The sequence below is a fragment of the Mustela putorius genome, unplaced genomic scaffold (genome assembly GCF_011764305.1).
Source record: "Mustela putorius furo isolate JIRA1106 unplaced genomic scaffold, ASM1176430v1.1 tig00000640_pilon_pilon_pilon, whole genome shotgun sequence".
Lineage (NCBI taxonomy): Eukaryota > Metazoa > Chordata > Mammalia > Carnivora > Mustelidae > Mustela > Mustela putorius.
Window position 1 is genome coordinate 7,045,428 of NW_025421432.1, and position 14,561 is coordinate 7,059,988.

The 14,561-nt window shown below is 36.1% G+C and overlaps 1 long non-coding RNA gene across 1 annotated transcript in view; it reads left to right on the top strand.

The window, feature by feature from the left end:
- The window catches only part of LOC123392856, a 191,636-nt gene that overhangs the window by 18,399 nt on the left and 158,676 nt on the right, over positions 1–14,561 (top strand). The window contains exon 2 of the long non-coding RNA XR_006607534.1: positions 233–334. This is a non-coding gene — a long non-coding RNA (uncharacterized LOC123392856). The remainder of the gene's footprint in view (positions 1–232; positions 335–14,561) is intronic.

A 14,561-nucleotide genomic window follows, 5' to 3' on the forward strand; every position in this document is an offset into this window, starting at 1 on the left:
CAGCAGGTAAGGCTCCGGTTAAATAGTTCCTCCTGTGGGCAGACACCCTATTAAGAAGAAGGGTGCTCTGGCATATTTCAAAGTGACTGCTTTTCCTCTTCCCCAGCCAGAGACAGAAGGTGAGTTTCCTCCCATAGCCACTGTGAGAACCTAGTTGAACTGTTGGAGGTAAAATTCACAAGGCGCGCAGCCCCTCCATGACTGGGTGTTCCTTTTGTTTCTAATTTCTCAGATGTGTCTGTGTTGAGCCTCCAGCGGTTCTTCAGTTGAATTCAGATTTCCCTGCCTTGGTGCTGGTTCCTGCAGAGACTCCTGCTCCCAAGTATTTGCTCTGGTAAGTTGTGATTCTCTGTATTTGTCTGTTGGTCTCTCCAAATGTGGGGGACATTGGTTTGCCCTATGACCTCACTTCTCTTAGGAAGCTAAGAAGAGTTGTTGATTTTTCACGTTGTTTACTTTTCTACTTTTCGTTAGGACAGTGGGGCGACTTCTAGCTTCTTATATGCCAGACTGGAAAACAAACCAGAAGTCTCTTTTTTCTTAATCAGTTTGCTGTAGAGAGTCCTGTGTTAATCTAGCTGCATTTTATTGAATTTCACCAGTTCTGTTCTTATAGTATATTGAATGTATTTCTCTGTATTCTGCAAATTGGTAATTAGAGGTAGAGGCGTCTGATTCAGTTTTACACTTTGACAAGATTGCTTTCAGATGGTACATAAGCTTTGTTAAGGAGGTGTATAGTATCTGGATAGCACTATTTTTGTGATTTTAGCTACTGTTGATAATTGCATGGTTTCACTGTTTCCCCTGGGGTTGCAAAATAATATTCTATTGCATTTTGTGTTATTTGATTTGTTCTCTAAAAAGTAACTTCCCCTTATCAGCATTTTAGTGACCATAAAATGCAGTTGATATAGGAAAGGCAGGAAAAAAGCTTGATTGTTTCCCTTTATTTACCAGTTTTCAAGAATATAAGCTGGTTCTTAAGCATTCTGCGAAAACGTACACGTTTTATCTATCATTATGAACTTAAGGATTAAGTACACTCAATGTGATTCAATTTATTGCAGTTATTATCTTTAATGAAAATCAGTTTTTCTCATCTTGGGCCAGGAGAGTTTGGGCTTTTTGTTTGTTTGTTTATTTGTTTTTGACATAATAGACTTTGATGATATCCTTATTGTCTGGTATATCAGGTTATTTCCAGTTCATCTTACACAGTTTTGGGGAATCACCCATTTTACTAAGCCTTGCTTATTTTCATGAGAAATGTATTTTCAGATCACAATTGGGATACTAGAGATATTCATCACTCAACTTTGAGATAAGCAAGCTATTTGGGAATTGTTTCTGGGCCTTTTCACTAGAAAAGCTAATTATCTGTATATTGATAAAATTATCATTCCCTCTCTTTGAAGCCTGTTCTATTGTCATTACTCCCTACCTTAAGACAACAACTATCCAGAAGTTGATCTATATCCAGACCATGTTTTTAAACTGAGTTTATATCTTAGCTTTGTCATTTAACTGTGTGGACTAGGGAAAGTAACTTGAACTCTCTTTGGATTGTTGACTGAGAATAGAGGCAGGACTGAAGTAAAACAAAACCATTTATTTGGGGTCTTAGAACTGCAATTTGGAGAGCACAGATTTGGGTAGCAACCTAAACTGTGGTATTACTAGGAAACAGAAATCAGGGGTCCTTAAAGACAAAAAGAGAATGCTTGTATTTTCTGTTTACAAATTTTGATGGGTATTGCTTGCAGAAAACTCATCTTGGCCAAAAATAACTGGTTCCTACATCTATCACTAAGCAAAAGTCCATTACTGTAGCAAGCTGTAGGTGTTGGTAGAGTCCTTGAAACAACTGAGGCTTGGTCAGGTTCAGAGGCTTATTGTTCCACTCAATGAGGGCACGCACGAGGCTCCTCTTAATGGCCTCCCAGTTCCATTTTAAAATTCTTAACATAAGTGACTCCCATTTTATTTTCCCTCTCACAGGTTCAAGTTTACAATATATTAAAAAGGATTATTATACTAGTATACCAATCTCAAAAGTTTCTTCTAATTACATACTTAGTATATAAAATGTGCTTAGAAGGGGGCCTGGAATATGAGAACAAGATTTTTCAGCCATCATTAGTGTTAATCACCCAGAAGCAATATATAGACTTGCATTAAATTTTGCATAAAATGTCAAAACTTTCTTTTTTCATTCAATATATTATGTTTTCATATGCTATCCATGTTGATATTTAAAGAATGTTTCACTCACTCTGAAATATGTGGTAATATATCGATTTAAATATAAAAATACTATATAATAAATGTTGCGGTAATAATATGTGTATGTATATTTAGTTCTCTCAAGATCATCATTTTCATAATTTCAATTATCACATATATGTTGATATTTACAAAATATGTTCTTAATTTCAACTTTCTCCTACACTCCAAATCCTATGCCTCCCTATGGTAGACTGAAGTTAATGGCCATCCTATTTTTGATCTCCTTTCATCCGGAGACTGAATCTTGAATCTGGAGTGACCTATGTTGACCAATAAAATGTGGTGGAAATTACGGTGTACAACTATGGCACTTGCAGCTAGCAATTTCCCTCTCTTGGGAATATTACTTTGTAAAAAATCCTGTTTAGCCTGTTGGTAGATGAAAAGATACATGGGGGTACACCAAGTGGTGAAAATAAAAGGTGGAACCAACTTCCAGTCCTGTGAATAGGGCCATTTTGCGCTCTCCACCCTGTTGAGCTATTAGAATGGCTACAGCTATGTGCGTGGCCGAGTACATATAACCCATGGACTAAATCCAGCCCACCGCTTGTTTTTTCATTTCCCTTCATTGCTTTTTGTACCACGACAGGAGTTGAATAATGTGACAGAGACTTAGGACCCACAGTTAAAAATAGCTTCTCTCTGGTCCTTTTACAGAAAAAGTTGGCTGACTCTTATTTTAAGCCAGTCGGTTTGTTTGTTTGTTTGTTTGTTTTACACAGCCCTGTATAGCCAATATATTCTGCTATTTTCTGGGCTCAAATCCATCCTTTCTTCTTCATTTATTAGCTCTAACAATATTATTCCTATTTGTTGACCTAAACTGAAACATTAGGGAGCATGTAAGCATTTCTCCCTTCTTTCTCTTTCATATCTCCCCAATTTATCACCAAATTTTATAGACTATATATTTTATATCTCTGTTTAGTTCATCTCTTTTATAATACTCTTCCTCAATATCCTATAAGATCTTTCCTAGATAATTATAGTTGTCTCATTTATTCATTATTTAATTTCTTATGACCTAAATCCATGTTTATCCTAGATCCTGAACATAAAGTGGATTAATAATCAGAGTCCATGTGATCAAAAATAAAATGGTGAAATGAAAATGTCAGCTTGGGGGCACCTGGGTGGCTCAGTGGGTTAAAGCCTCTGCCTTCGGCTCCGGTCATAATCCCAAGGTCCTGGGATTGAGCCCCACATCGGGATCTCTGCTCAGCAGGAAGCCTGCTTCCCCTTCTCTCTCTCTGCCTGCCTCTCTGCCTACTTGTGGTCTCTGTCAAATAAATAAATAGAATCTTTAAAAAAAAAAAAAAAGAAAATGTCAGCTTGATAAGAGCTGGAGAGACGAACGAACAATCTTATGGAAGTACAGATGAGGGACATTTAATTCAGTCTAGTTAGATATGTCTGGGAGGAGCCTTCTAGCTAAGGTAATGCTTGAAATAATATGGAGAAGAAAGGGAATTTATATAGAGAAGACACTGTAGTTAAATTTACAGTGGGGAGAAGCAATAGAATTTGTGGATAACCCTGGAAGTAGTTTGACATCGCTGGAGCAGAGAGGAATGGCAGTGTAGAGAAGTAGGCACAAGCTAAATCATAATGGGAGGGGCTTTATCCTAAAGATACACAAACATTTTCACTGGGCGCACCCAGACATATTTTGTTTAAAATGCATTAATTTTGTTTTATTTTTTTCCTCTCTTCCCCTCTGTTCTGTTTTTTAAATTCCACATATCAGTAAAATCCTATGATAACTGTATTTCTCTGGTTGACTTATTTCACTTAGCATAATACTCTCTAGTTATATACATCCATGTTGTTCATTGCAAATGGCAAGATTTCTTTTTTTCTTGATGGCTGAGTAGTGTATATCTTCTTTAACCATTCATTTGCTGATGGACATCTGGACTCTTTCCATAGTTTGGCGATTGTGGACATTGTTGCTATAAACATTGGGGCGCAGGTGCCCCTTCGGATCACTATGTTTGTATCTTTGTTGTAAATACCCGGTAGTCTAATTGCTGGGTCATAGGGTAGCTCTATTTTCAACTTTTTAGAGTAACCTTCAAACCAGAGAGGGAGACAAACCGTAAGAGACTCTTAACTATAGGAAACAAACTGAGGGGCGCTGGAGGGGAGCGGGGTGGAAGGTGAGGTAACTGGGTGATAGGCATTAGGGAGGGCACGTGATGTAATGAGCACTGGGTAGTATATAAGACTATGATTCACTGACCTCTACCTCTGAAACTAATACTATATGTTAATTGAATTCAAATTTTAAAAATAAAATTTAAAAACCCCATAGCTTTTTTTTTTTAATTTTTTATTTTTTATAAACATATATTTTTATCCCCAGGGGTACAGGTCTGTGAATCACCAGGTTTACACACTTCACAGCACACACCAAATCACATACCCTCCCCAATGTCCATAATCCCACCCCCTTCTCCCAAACCCCCTCCCCCCGGCAACCCTCAGTTTGTTTTGTGAGATTAAGAGTCACTTATGGTTTGTCTCCCTCCCAATCCCATCTTGTTTCATTTATTCTTCTTCTACCCACTTAAGCCGCCATGTTGCATCACCACTTCCTCATATCAGGGAGATCATATGATAGTTGTCTTTCTCTGCTTGACTTATTTCGCTAAGCATGATACGCTCTAGTTCCTTCCATGTTGTCGCAAATGGCAAGATTTCATTTCTTTTGATGGCTGCATAGTATTCCATTGTGTATATATACCACATCTTCTTGATCCATTCATCTGTTGATGGACATCTAGGTTCTTTCCATAGTTTGGCTATTGTGGACATTGCTGCTATAAACATTCGGGTGCATGTGTCCCTTTGGATCACTACATTTGTATCTTTAGGGTAAATACCCAATAGCTGACAGAATGGGAGAAGATATTTGCAAATGACATATCAGATAAAGGACTAGTGTCCAGAATCTATAAAGAACTTAGCAAACTCAACACCCCATAGCTTTTTTAAAAAAGAAGTAAATCAAAAAAATTAACAGTAAAAAGTAATAAATTCAAAAGTAACAATAAAAAAATAAACACCACTGGGGAGTGACTCTTTAACTAGTACTTTCTTTAGCTGGCTACTGCTGATGTTAAAAAGAAAGTTATTTTTTGTACAATCTTTTGGTTATTATATACCTTACTAAATGTATTGCTTCTAAAGTTGTTAATTCTCATTGTTATTTTGCATCATAAGATCATATGACAATATAACTCCCCTTTTTTTTATTTAAAAAAACATATATATTAATTCTGTTATCTTTGATTTCCACACTTGTTAAAATTGATCAGCCCGAGAATGGTTTGCAGTTAAATTATTCATGTCAGTTCTTATTTCCTATCTCCCTTCACAATCACACTTAACCTACTAAGACACAGAGAAAGAAAGAAAGAAAGAATGGCATGGGCTAGCTATCAGTTTATTGCTTCTTAACTCCATATTCAATATTGATTAGTCTGCTTGTGATCCTAGATCTCAATCTTTTACACATTTCTTTTTTTGCCAGTAGAGGGGGGTGGAGTAAGATGACGGGAGATAGGGGTTTTTGTCTTCTAGATTCAGGTACCTCCACCTATTCTCATCTTGCTGCTATAGGGCTTTGCAGTCAGCAGCATACAAGGCACACAATGGTGCTCACCTTCAAGTGTGCCAGGCCAAAGATGTATTTTTTTGTCTCTGAGCCTTGACCTTGTGATCATGGGCTAGCTCTGCCTGTTGAAAACTCTGCTACATTTATCACCATCCAGTTGGCTGAAACTATTCTTTCTTCAAAGAGGTCTGAATCCCAGCTCTAAGAAAGGGGCCTTGTTATATATTTATTCCTTCCTTTCATACTCTCTCACAGTCCTAAAATATTCTTTAAAATTCTCTTTCATTTTTTAATAGCTAATTTCCTGTAAATATTTAGTATTTCTTTTCTCCTATTATAGCTCTTCCGATTATAGTTTTTTTTTCCTCCTGGTTGAATTCTGAATGATACAGAATACTATTTAAACATCCATAATATTTACATGGCATAACCCTGTCAAGAATAAAACCTTCAGTGTGCCAAGAAAGGAGAAAATGTGCAGTATTGGGAAGTACAAAGTCTAATAATTATGTTAATATTAATCCATGGTGATGTCTCATGCCTTTTCCTGTCCTATGTAACTTTTGCAAGGAGTGTCACGTGAAATGAAAAGTAGAGTGTTTTAGTCTATGTTGAGATTTTCTGTATGAAGATATATTCAAGAGTGGGGAAATGATATTTCTATGTTTGGTCATGATAGACTAAGATGAAGCAGCTGTCACCACCAAGACCAAAACAAAACAAAACAAAAAGCCCCTAAAACAAAAGAAAACATAAGGAACAATAGTTTTCATACATTGGACAAAAGGTAGTACAGGACAGTGATAGAGATTCCTTCAGAGGAGGAAACAAATGAACAATAGAATTGTCTGACCTTACAGTCTGGATTGAGTTTTCAGGGCATAGAACAAGTATGGGGTTCCTAAACAGAGCCTTCTAACACACAGGATGTTGAGGAGAGTCCTCAGAACAGTACTACCTCATAAAAAGGTAGTGAGGCCAAATTATCCCTGGACTGAAGACTGGGAATGCCTCACAAAGCTTACAAACATGTCCTGAAATGATCAAACTGTTTCCAAGTAACTTTACTGTGTCTCAGAAAACAAAAACACATTGAGGTCCTTCATCCATTTTGAGTCTATTTTTGTGTGTGGTGTAAGGAAATGGTCCAATTTCATTTTTCTGCATGTGGCTGTTCAATTTTCCCAGCACCATTTATTGAAGAGGCTGTCTTTTTTCGATTGGACCCTAAAGATACAAACGTAGTGATCCAAAGGGGCACGTGCACCCGAATGTTTATAGCAGCAATGTCCACAATAGCCAAACTATGGAAAGAACCTAGATGTCCATCAACAGATGAGTGGATCAAGAAGATGTGGTATATATATACAATGGAATACTATGCAGCCATCAAAAGAAATGAAATCTTGCCATTTGCGACAACATGGATAGAACTAGAGCGTATCATGCTTAGCAAAATAAGTCAAGCAGAGAAAGACAACTATCATATGATCTCCCTGATATGAGGAAGTGGTGATGCAACATGGGGGCTTAAGTGGGTAGGAGAAGAATCAATGAAACAAGATGGGATTGGGAGGGAGACAAACCATAAGTGACTAACAAAACAAACTGAGCGTTTCTGGGGGGAGGGGATTTGGGAGAAGGGGGTGGTGTTATGGACATTGGGGAGGGTATGTGCTTTGGTGAGTGCTGTGAAGTGTGTAAACCTGGTGATTCACAGACCTGTACCCCTGGGGATAAAAATATATGTTTATAAAAAATAAAAATTATAAAAATGGAAAAAAAAATAAATGCCTGGCAAAGAGAAAACCCTAATGTCCAATAAACATAAGGAAAGACAAAAAAAAAAAAAAAAGAAAGAAAACAAAAACAAAAACAAAACCAACAAAATAAAACCCAACACCAAACACAATATTCACAGTGAGTAGAATTCAATAAAAAGTCAACAAACTTGCAAAGAAACATGAAGTTATGTCTCAGAATGAAGAGAACAGTTAGACAATACAGAAACAAAATAACTCCAATATTAGAACTCGGCTATTAGTAGGTGGGTAGGTGTTTCAAGGAATCCTATTAAATCCTTCATTGTATCAGAAAATAAGTGAGGTATTTTCTAGAAAAAAGTAGATCTGAATTCGTTGGTTGCCTTGACCATTAGGATTAGACTTGACAACGTATATGGTAGTCATTTTTCAATAATGAGGTTGATCTATAGTTAGAATGTTGAGACAAAAACTAAATTAAAAAATGTGATGCAAAATTAGTGTTGAGAAATACATACATATATATTTATATTAACATCAGCGGCTTCATGTATTTGGGTGTTCCCACATTGGGTGTATGAATATCGATAATTGTTCTATCTTCTTGTTGGATTGTTCCCTTTATGATTCTATAGTGTCCTTCTTTGTCTCTTGTTTTGGTCTTTGTTTTGTCTATTTTGTCTGATGTAAGTATTGCTGCCCTGGCTTTCGTTTCCTTTCCATTTGCTGATAAATACTTTTCCATCCCTTTGCTTTCAATCTGCATGTGTCTAGGTCTGAAATGAGTCTCTTTTAGGCAGCAAATAGATGGGTCTTGCTTTTTTATTCATCCTTTCACCTTATGTCTTTTGATAGGAGCCTTTAGTCCATTTACATTCATAGTAATTATTGATGGGAATGTACTTATTGCCATTTAAAAAAAATTTTATTTTTATTTTTTTTAATTTTTAATTTTTAATTTTATTTTTTTTAAGATTTTTATTTTTTATTTTTTATTTGACAGACAGAGATCACAAGTAGGCAGAGAGGCAGAGAGAGAGAGGGAAGCAGGCTCCCTGCTGAAGAGAGAACCCGATGCGGGGCTCAATCCCAGGACCCTGAGATCATGACCTGAGCTGAAGGCAGAGACTTAACCCACTGAGCCAACCAGGCGCCCCTTATTGCCATTTTTGTTACTTGTTTTGGGGTTGTTTTTTTAGCTCCTTTCCTTCTCTTGCTCTCTTCTCTCATGGCTTACTAGCTTTTTTAGTGATGTACTTGGATTCCTTTCTCTTTCTCTCTCTCTCTCTCTCTTTCTCTCTCTTTTCATATATCTTACTGGTTTTTGGTGCATGGTTACCATTAGGTTTATATATAACGTCTCATGCATATAGCAATCTACATAAAGTTGATGGTCACTTAAGTTTGAACTCATTCTAAAAGTGCTACATGTTTACTCCTCCCCCTGACCACGTTTTAAGTATATTGTCACACTTTACATTCTTTTATTTTGTAAATCTCTCGATGGAGTTCCCCTCCCTTGACGGATTTTTATAGGTACATTTATTTTTACTGCTTTTGTGCTTCCTACTTTTCTCAATCCTGCTTATGGTTTTTCCTTTCCACTTGGAGAATCCCCTTGAGTATTTCTTGGAAGGCTGGTTTAGTGATTATGAATTCCTTTAACTTTGTTTTTCTGGGAAACTTTACATATTCTATCACTCTGAATTATGGCCTTTCTGGATGGAGTATTCTTGGCTTCAGAAGGTGAGAACAGATTTTGGGGGAAAATCATCAGTTTTCCTGACATGTATGCATAATTGGGTTCAAGGCGAGATAGTACTTCACCTCTTTTTCCATTCAACAAGTATCTGGCTGTTTGTCCTCACCCTCCAAAACTATCTCTAAATTTAATTTCACGGAACTAATTCTTTTATCCATTTTTTAAAAGATTTTATTTATTTATTTGATAGAGAGACAGGATAAGCAAGGGAGAAGCAGGCAGAAGGTGGGGAAGAAACAGGCCCCCTACTGAGTAAGGATCCAGATGTGAGGCTTGATCCCAGGACTCCGAGACCATGACCTGAGCAGAAGGCAGATGCTTAACCAACTGAGCCACCCAGGTGCCCCTTTCATGTATTTTTATACGTGTCATGTCTTTGTTCATAGAACTACTATTGAATAGAATGTTCTCTCCTCAATTTTGTTTCTTTTCAATAACTTGCTGATGTCTTTTTATCCAATAATGGATGGATATGGTTGGGACTTGGACTTTGATCTTCTTATGCTGAGTCAAATATAGCAGATTACAGGGATGAGGCTTCTGAGGGATGATTCTGGGTAGGGAAAGTATGAATAACATATTACACTTAATATAGAGTTAAGCTACCCTTTTATGAAGTTGGTGCTTAGGAGGGTGACAATTGTTTCCAATAAAATGGACAGCGGATGAGAATCAGCGCTTAGATATATAGGGATTTGTGAAGTTTCCCCCCCGCCCCCTTGTCTTTTCCTCTCTCTTTGGTCACCCATATACTGAATCTGGTATTTGATTGCTATGTTGTTCCTTGTTTGTTATTGCTTTTCATATATTATTTAGTTTCTCTATTACTGGGAATTGTTTTAAGAAAGGAAAAATAACCAACAATATAACCATACATTCTTGTATTTTTTTTTTCTAAAACACTTGAATTGCTTTCTGAGCAATCTTTTCATTTGTATTTTTCTTCCATAGTTCAATGTCCTTTGGCAGAAAATAGAGCTTAAATTTTACAGTTAATAGTTTAGATTTCTAGTTTCTCATTTTATATGAACTCTCTATATTAATTGGCATCCACTTTTAAGACATTCATCTCTTATTTGATTTACCACCAACATGGTTTTGAGGACATTTTATTAGGAAAAGAACTAACAGTCTTTCTTAACTGTTGTTCTTTGAGAGGATTAAATACTACTGAACAATTATTGGAGTAACTATTTTCAATTCTCCCATAGGTGGTACATAGCTAATTCCACTCTAAATGCCTAGAAGATGAGTTAATTCATTGCATGTAACAGAAATCTTGGGTTATTGGGGCTCAATTTTTTCCCAGTTCAGGAGTATGACTAAGGGATTACAATTTTCTTAGGAAAGGCATATCCTACTGAAATAGAACCATGACATTTTTATCTTGACTTTTAATGATAGAAGTAGGCAGATGTAAACCAAAGGGTTTATTTTGGGATTTCAAATGCATGAGATTTCCTCTTTTCTGTTTAACTGCATCATGGGCAATAGTTTTAACATTACTTTCAGAAGTGTATAATTCCAATGAAGGGAAATATTTTTAAAAGACTGGAAGTACTGGAAAGCTAAATATAACAGATTTTGGGGAATAAGGACAAAAATACTTTTTTAAATATTTAGAACTAGAAGAGTTTGGTTGTTGCCAGAGTTTTGGCCCATCCCTGTCTTTTTTTTTTTTTTAACTTCTAGGAGCAGATAAACACTAATATTCTTTCTTTTATGTATATATGAATTTTACAAAATCATTGGCACTCAAAATCTTCATATCCCATTTGAACACAATGCCTATTACGTAGAAGATACTCAATAAATATTTCCTTTTCATCTTCTCCTCCTCCTTGTCCTTTTTTTCTTCTTCCCTCTATCCTTTCATTCTTTTCTTAGGAAAGAAAATATGAAATTGTACTCTTATGCATAAAAGGATTTTTAAGAGGTATGGAAGGCCAGAAAGTGTAACTTTTCTAGAATCGCTGGGAAAGCCTGTTACAGCCCGAAGACATCTAATGTGCTTTTATCCCAGCTACTAAAACATATTGGGTTTTTTCCCAAGCTAATACCTGTCATAAATTATATTGAGCTTTACATCACGTGTTCGAATTGTTTGGTTTAGATTTATTCTAGCAGTTCTATTTGCTACTATACCTCAACTAATGCTTAAAGATAGTTGGAAGAAAATTAGAAGAGGTGTGAGATTTTCTCTGGATTAGAAAGAAAAAACTTAAGAAAGAAGAAGAAAGCTTATGAAGAAAACTTAAGAACACACAGATTCTTCTATTTAATGAAGATTGGGGGAAAAGGACCAATATTTACCAGGTACCTACTCTTTACAGATACTTTGCTTTATAGCAATTGTCTCATTGAATCCTCAGGATTACTTTTAAAAAATGACTATTTTTAAAAGCTGGTTTAAGTTCACAGCAAACTTGGAAGTCCAGAGATTTCTCCTATTTTCCCTGTCCCTACACATGCGTAGCCTCCTTCATCACCAATGTGACTCATCAAAATTGTACATTTGTTTCAGTTGAGCTTACACTGACTCATCCAAGTTATCCTAAGTTCACAGTTTACATTAGGGTTTGTGGTTGGTGTGTAGTCTATAAGAGTAGACAAGTGTATAATGTTCATTATAGTGTCATACGGAGTATTTCCACTGCCCCCAAAACACTTCTGTGCTCCACTTAGTTACATCTTCCCCTCCCTACCCTGGGAAACCACTGATCTTTTTACTGCCTCCATAGTTTGCCTTTCTCAGAATGTCCTATTGTTAGAACCGTTCAGTATGTAGCCTTTTTCCGATTGTCTTCTTTCATCTCCTAATATGCATTTGAAGTTCCTCCATGTCTTTTCTTGGCTTGGAACATAGATTCTCTTTACCACTGAATAATATTTCATTGCCTGGATGTACCACAGATTATCCATTTGCTTACTGAAGGGTGTCTTGTGTGCTTCCAAGGTTTGGCAAATATGAATAAAGCTGCTGTAAACATCCTTTACAGATTTTTGTGTAGACATGTGTTTTCAGTTCTTTTGGGTAAATATTAAGGAGCATGATTTCAGGATCATATGGTAAGATTATATTAAATTTTGCAAGAAACTGCTAAACTGGTTTCCAAAGTGGCCATACCATTTTGCATTCCCACTAGCAATGCATAAGAGTTTCTGCTGCTCCGTATCCTCACCAGTGTTTAGTGTTGTCAATATTCTGGATTTTGGCTATTCTACTAGTTGTATAGTGGCATCTTATTGTTTTAATTTGCATTCCCTAATGATATATACTTGGAGCATCCTTTCAAATGCTTATTTGCTATCTGTATATTTCTTGGTTGAGGTGTCTGTTAATGCTTTTAGCTCACTTTAAAATTGAGTTGTCTGTTTTCTTATTGTTGAGTTTCAAAAATTCTTTGTATATTTTGGATAATAGTCTTTTATCAGATGTGTCTTTTGCAGATATTTTCTCCTAGTCTGAGGCTTATCTTCCCATTCTATTAACAGTGTCTTTTCCAGAGCTAAAGTTTTTAATTTTAATGGATCTTGTATATTAATTCTTGTTTAATGGATCATGTTGTTGTATCTAAAAAGTCCCCAGACACTCCTATACTATTGTCTAGGAGTTTGATAGTTTTACATTTTATATTTAGGTCTGTGACCCATTTCAAATTAATTTTTGTGAAGCGTGAAAAGTCTGTGTCTAACTTCATATGGATGTCCAATTATTCCAGCACCATTTTGGAAGAAACTAACTTTGCTTTATTGTATAGCCTTTGTTCCTTTGTCAAAAGCCAGTGGACTATACTTATGTGGGTCTATTTCTGGACACTCTCTTCAGTTTCATCAGTCTACTTGCCCATTCCTTTGCCAATACCACAATGTTTTGATTGGTATGCTTTCTGGAATGCAAATGTGATGTCTGGAGTACCAGCAGCTCTCTTGGGCTATAAAGTTGAGTTTTAAGATGCAAGCCACATTTTGTGAAGACAGGATAAAAGGAGCCTGGGTCCCTAACACTGTGAAGCTTTCATATTCCCCTGGAAAGCATATCCCTGGATTCATTTTATATGAATGAGGAATAAACATATGTAAGTCACTGTGCTTGAGATCTTTATTTTTACCCCAGAACCTCATTCTCTCTGGTTCAAAGCAGTATATTTGCTTATTATTACTTACAAGCTGGGACATTTTGCTGGGATCTTGATTGGGACTGCATTGAATCACTAGGTTCAGTGGCCAATTTGGGAAGAACTGACATCTTAGCAATATCTTGACAACATTGAAAATGCTTATGATATTTTGAAGTGTATTTCATTATCTATTATAGAGAGACCTGAGAATAGTATATAACATGCTTAAAGTCTACCAATCAGTTACTGACAGTACCAGGATTTAAACCTTGATTTGCCTAATTCAAATGTCTTTAATACTAAATTATCTTACAACAAATAAAAAGGAAGAAAAATAAAAAACAAAACATTTGGGGGGCAAAACTGTATGTGAGGCCTTTTTAAAAATGCATTACATACACCTTCTTTCAACACTTCACAGACCTCATTCATCTACCATTGAAATTTTTGCCACTAGGACTAACATTTGCCAAATTTTTTTTTAATATTTATTTATTTATTTATTTGAGAGAGAGAAAGTGAGACAGAGCATGAGTGAGGGGAAGGTCAGAGAGAGAAGCAGACTCCCCGTGGAGCTGAGAGCCCGATGCGGGACTCGATCCTGGGATTCCAGGATCATGACCTGAGCCGAAGGTAGTCGTCCAACCAACTGAGCCACCCAGGCGTCCCTTGCCTAATTTTTTTAAGGCAAAACAAAACAAACTGCTCTCAGCAATGTGCATGAAGTTGAGTATATAAAAATCTTCTCTAATGGTACAAATCACATCTCTTATTTAGACTTCTGAAGAGTTATTCTCAATGTTTTTGAAGGTTTGAAATATTTCTAGATATGCTCAAACACTATGTCTGTAATCTGTGCTGTCTAAATTGGATTCCCATAGACCTACCCATTTAACTCCAAATTATATAATAATGGGCATATTTCATGTATAGAACCACATTTTAAAATAAAAATTATTATAAATATATGTAATTATTAAAATTGAAAAGATTCCCATAGAAAC